The sequence below is a fragment of the Pipistrellus hanaki genome (genome assembly GCF_964339955.1).
Source record: "Pipistrellus hanaki genome assembly, chromosome: X".
Classification (NCBI taxonomy): domain Eukaryota; kingdom Metazoa; phylum Chordata; class Mammalia; order Chiroptera; family Vespertilionidae; genus Pipistrellus; species Pipistrellus hanaki.
This window is the reverse complement of record NC_140524.1, coordinates 10,018,991-10,024,990: the sequence shown is the minus strand read 5'-3', so window position 1 is coordinate 10,024,990 and position 6,000 is coordinate 10,018,991. Positions and strand designations below refer to the sequence as shown.

General features: G+C 40.7%; 1 pseudogene across 1 annotated transcript in view; it reads left to right on the top strand.

Annotated features, from left to right (window-relative positions):
* The first annotated feature begins 259 nt into the window (after positions 1 to 259).
* LOC311615382 (ribose-5-phosphate isomerase-like) overlaps positions 260 to 6,000 on the top strand; it is a 49,508-nt pseudogene continuing 43,767 nt past the window's right edge. Inside the window, exons 1-2 of the transcript in view lie at positions 260 to 290; positions 1,220 to 1,882. The product of the transcript in view is annotated as a ribose-5-phosphate isomerase-like (transcript). The remainder of the gene's footprint in view (positions 291 to 1,219; positions 1,883 to 6,000) is intronic.

The window sequence follows — 6,000 nt, the reverse complement described above, 5'->3', positions numbered from 1 at the left end:
TACAAAGCTAATTACTTATTTAATTTAGCACTCCTCACTCTTATTAGTGTTCTTGGCATGTTCAAGAATAGTTGCTGCTCATAGTCACCAGTGGACCAAGGCATGCATTTTCCAGAACCCAAGGTGTCTGGCTGAACTCAACTGAACTCACCTCTAACCACATCGCTGAAGACTGTTCTCGGCTAGTAACAGTCTGGACACAGAACAAGCTGCCTTGAAATCACTTGTCTGTGAATCCTGAGGAGCTGTTCAGGGAGATATGGACGAGTATCCTGCTGGCTTCAGAGGATGTAGAAATAGGACTGAGACACAAAGAATCATCCAAGTGTCTGCATACCGGGTTGCCATGATGCTCAGTCTCATAACAGTTATCCTTGGTGCAGGAAAAGCCCAGGAGTGATTCTGAATGAATGCTTTATTGCTGCTGTCTTGAGATTCATAATGATTTTTAAATTAGGGGTTCAGAATTTTCATTGTGTACTAGGCTCTGCAAATTATGTCATCTGTCCTTGTCTCCAATATGGTTTCTTTGCTAGAGAGCTCTCTAATTTCAGATTTGCTTCTTTAATAGCTCATAACCCTCTTTTGCATTTATGTATTTATATGTAGGGTATCCAGTTTTCTGACTGCTGGTTTCCTGAGAGCATGGACTTTCTTAATCTCTTTTTTCCAGTGCCTAGAAGAGTGCTTGATAAATCATAAGTGATCAGAGAGTTTGTCGAATGATTGAATGCTGTAAAGACCAGCAAGAATATTCCAATAGACAAGGTAACAAGCATATCATTGGGATAGTGCCACATTTTGTATCAAATTCACCATAAAAGGGGTCATTAATTTTGGATACTCTCTTTAACCACTTCTCTCTGTATGAACCATAAGCTGCTTTAATGTTTGATTGCCCATAGAGATTCTCTGTTCACCTGATTCCCTAAGCTGAGCAGGGAATTTGTACTGACTCAGACAACCATGTTAATGGACCAAGCAGAGCTCTTATTGTTAAGGTTCAGAGAGACCTTGGATTTAGGCATATCTTCACCATGGCCAACTGAGCTACAGAGTGTGAGAAAACTACATGTGAGACCAAATATCAGGACATCTAGGACGATTATGTAAAGGGGCGCCATCCTGAGCACCATCTACAGGCTGGTCCTAGCCCTGCTGCTCTGGCACCTAGGGCTGGCCCTCAGCCCACCCCAGTGAGAGCTGTCTGGGATTCGAGGTGGCTCAGGCAGAACAAGCACCAATGGTAGGGAAGCCACCAGCATCTTGCCACCCCCCTCCACGATGTCCAAGGCTGAGGAGGTCAAGAAGCTTGAGGGCCTCCCAGAGATGGAGAATCTCATGAGGAATAACCAAGCGCTGGGGATTGGAAGTGGTTCTACAGTTGCCCATGCTGTGCAGCAAATAGCTGGAAGAATAAAACAAGGGAATGTGACCCTTGTCTGTGTTCCCACCTCCTTCCAGGTCCATCAGCTCACCCTGCAGTCTGGCTTAACGTTCAGTGATCTGGACCAACACCCAGAGCAGATGCTAAGCTCAATCTTGTCAAAGGCGGTGGAGGCTGTCTGACCCAGGAGAACATTGTAGTGGGCTATACCAGTGCTTTATCGTGATGTCACTTTCAGAAAAGATTCAAAGAACCTTGAGGATCAGGAGTGTGATTCCCCATTGAGGTAATACCAATGACTTACATCCCAGTGATCTGAGTTTGGGGGCATGGTTGAACTTCAAATGGTCATCAACAAGGCAGGTCTCATGGTGACGGATAATGGGAATATGGGAATTTTATCCTGGCCTGGAAGTTTGACCAGGTGTACAGAGTGAAGTGAACACAGCTATCAAAATGATCCCAGGTGTGGCCCTGGCTGTTATGCCTCAATTGGTTGGAGCGTTGTCCTATATACTAAAATGGTTCCCGTTCGATTTCCAGTCAGGGCATATGCCTAGATTGCAGGTTTGTTCCCCAGTTGGGGCAAACCAATTAATGTTCTCCCTTCTTCTTCTTCTTCTTCTTCTTCTTCTTCTTCTTCTTCTTCTTCTTCTTCTTCTTCTTCTTCTTCTTCTTCTTCTTCTCCCTCCTCCTCCTCCTCCTCCTCCTCCTCCTCCTCCTCCTCCTCCTCCTCTTCTTCTTCTTCTTCTTCTTCTTCTTCTTCTTCTTCTTCTTCTTCTTCTTCTTCTCTCTCTCTCTCTCTCTCTCTCTCTCTCTCTCTCTCTCTCTCTCCACACACACACACACCCCCCTTCCTCCTTTTCCTCTCTCTAAAACCAATAACCATACCCTTGGGTGAGAGTAAGAAAAAAAATGATCCCAGGTGTGGTAGGCCCATCAATATGTCTGAGAATCTCCTTTGGGATGCAGGACAGCTCAGTGAATATGAGGGAGAAGCCCTTCTATTGACCTAAGAGGAGTGGAGTGTATTCACCTTGAGTCCCCAGCCAGGTGGAGATGCCTCTCCAGGAGACTTTGCCTTAACGTATGTGCCAGTGTGGAGATATATATACATATATACATATGTACATATATACATACATACATATATATATATATATATATATATATATATATATATATATATATATATATTAAGAAAGAGGAAGGGAGAGGGAGAGAGAGAAACATTGATTGGGCTGCACCTGTTATGTATCCTGATAAGGAATGTGCCCTGACCAGGAATCAAACTGGTGACCTTTCAGTACATGGGATGATTCTCAGGCAACTAAGCAACACCTGCCAGGGCTGAAGTATTGTTATTAAATGTCTTAAAAAAATAAACATATATTTTTTTATTATTTTTAAAAAAGAACTTCTGACTGATTTAACTCAGGACTCCATAAACTATGGCCTCTGGCCTGAATGCAGCCAGCCAGTACATTGTGTTGGAGCAGATTGGTCCACATCCTGGTTAGGGAAGCTTTCCCGCCACAACTGCAGAGTCCAGTGGATGCCAAGGATCACGTGGCTGCAAAGCTGAAACTATTTCCTGTGTTAACCTACACACAAAAGGCCTTTCAAAGTGAAAGGCAAATGACATTTATTTGAGGCCAAAAGAATAGCTATTCGGGAAAGCATTGATTCAGGCAAATAGTGTTCCAATTAGGAGTCAAAGGGAGAGGGTCTTTCTGAGAAAGGCCTGGAACAGTTACATCCACAGAAAGGAGGCATTTCTGTCGGTGCAGATAAAACATAGTGATGTTTATGCTTAATGATGTTTCAACATTTCAGTCCAGTAGTCACAATACCTGCTTTCTGATGTGTTTTTTGTTTAGTCCTCACCTGAGGATCTTTTTCCCTTTGGTTTTCTTGGAATTTGAAGGCAAGAAGGGCAGGGGAGAGAGAGCTAGAGCTACAGTGAGAGGGAGAGAAAGAGACATCAATTTGAGAGAACACATTCACTGGTTACCTCCCACAGGCACTCCAACCATGGAAAGGAGTGAACCCGAAACCCAGGTACCTGCCCTTTACCTGGACTCGCACCCTGGAGACTTTGGCGCACGTATTGACGCTCTTATCACAGAGTACCTCTGGTCAGGGCTCTTGTTGTGTTTGTAAACAGTTCTTTGGCACACAAGGTTACCCTAGGCCCTGTTCAAAGGTTAATTTGCCTGGTTTTAACATTCTAATGGTTTGAGGCAAAAGATGGGCAAGGCTGTTCCATTTTTTAAAAAAATTTATCTTTATTGTTACAGAGGTCCCCTTTCCCCCCCTTTGACTCCCTCCACCCCACCCCACCCATATGCCACTATTGAATGTGTCCATGGGTTATGCATATATGCTTATAAGTTCTTTGGTTAATCTTTTCCCACCTCCTCCCATCCCCCTTCCCTCTGAGATTCATCAATCTGTTCCATGTTTCCATTCCTCTGGGTCTGTATTGCTGGTCATTTTATTTTCTCCATAATATTTCACATAAAATTGAGATCATGTGACACTTGTCTTTCTCTGACCAGCTTATTTCGCTTATCATAATACCTTCCCAGTCCCTCCATACTGTCTTAAAGGTTAAGAGATCCTTCTTTTTTACTGTTGCATAGTATTCCACTGTGTAAATGTACCACAGCTTTTTGGTGTGTGTGTGTGTGTGTGTGTGTGTGTGTGTGTGTGTGTGTGTGTGTGAATTCATTTACTAATGGGCACTTGGGTTGCTTAAAGATCTTAGTTATTGTAAACAATGCTACTGTGAACATCGGGGTGCATATATGCTTTCAGATTGGTGTTTCATGTGGCTCCATTTACATTATGTTGGACATTTGTATGACATTTCACAGAGAAGCTTTCCAAACTTTCCTATTGCCTGTTTGCATCCTCTGCCCATTTTACTAGTGGGCGTTAGTCTCCTTGGGGAATGGAGACTTGCAATTATTTTCTGGCTTGAATACTTCCTGTTCATCACTCTATGTAGCCATCAGAAGACCAGGAGGAAGGGGCTGCTACTTCAAGCTTTGGAGGTGGGAAACTGAGGCTCAGAGGCACCTGAGATGCGGCCAGAATTTTGGAACCTGGCATTCAGCTCCCATCCACCCACAATCACCTCTTCATTGGCTTTATTAAGAGAGGACAGGATGTGTTTCTGTGTGTAGAAAATACTACCTATAAAAAAGAAAAGTAACATTTAAAAAAACTACTATCATTTCTTTTTAAAAAAAAATATATATATATTTTTTTTACTTAGAAATTTTATTTTATTTATTTTTTAAAATATATTTTATTGATTTTTTACAGAGAGGAAGAAAGAGGGATAGAAAGTTAGAAACATCAATGAGAGAGAATCATCCATCAGCTGCCTCTTGCACACCCCCTACTGGAGATGTGCCTGCAACCAAGGTACATGCCCTTGACCAGAATCGAACCTGGGACCTTTCAATCTGCAGGCCGACGCTCTATGCACTGAGCCAAACCGGTTTCAGCAGATTACTTAGAAATTTTAGAAAAAGGCACTACTAAAGTGCATATATCATATGTATATACCCTGTAGTTACATTTTTAATCTTAATTAAATATTCTCTTTATTGATTTTTTCATACATAATAACATGTATCTAAAATTAAAATATATATTGAAGTAGAATCTGCTGGTTGCAATATTTGAAGTCCTTTAAAAACTAAGAATGAGTGTCAGATGATTAATATTTCAGGGTAAAAATCAAGATAACAAAAGATGATGTTCTTTTAATGTTATCCAGCTTCCAATGTGTATGGGTTGATTTCTTTAAAGAAAACTCATTGTATTTATGTGGCTCAAAATATAAAATATAAACATTTTTAATTTCATGGCTAGCACTGGGATTTAAAGAATAAAACTATTTCACTGAAATAATCAATTTTATAGTATTCCTTTGAGATCACATCATTAATTCATTATTGTATATAAACTTTGGGTAGCAAGGTTTGGGGGATATATTGCTTCAGAAATTAATTTGATATCTTATCTACTTATCAGAAGTAGTGACCTATCAAATTTATTTTACCTATGCAAAATAAAGAAATAAAATATGAGAAGTAGCTTTCTTTTCTTATACCAAATGCTTTCCTGTGCCAAAAATGTCAAGGTCAATGTTAGATATTGTGATTAATACTCACACCTACGACCTTTTTTTAAATGACTGAACTAAATCCTGTATAGGTGATAGACTATGAATATATTGGATTCAGAAGAGTTTGAAATATTTTTTACAGATAGGGAACCTGAGGCCAAGTGAAGGGAAGGGATTTGTATAAGATTTCTGTGACAGTAGCATGATGATACCCAATTTTGTTTTATTTTTTTATTTTTCCAATTCAATTCTGTGTCTGTCATGGAATACTACTGTCAATGTTTCATTTTTTAAAAAAATATATTTTATTGATTTTTTACAGAGAAGAAGGGAGAGAGATAGAGAGCTAGAAACGTCGATGAGAGAGAAACATCGACCAGTTGCCTCTTGCACACCCCCTACCGGGGATGTGCCCGCAACCAATGTACATGCCCTTGATTGGAATCGAACCTGGGACCTTTCAGTCCGC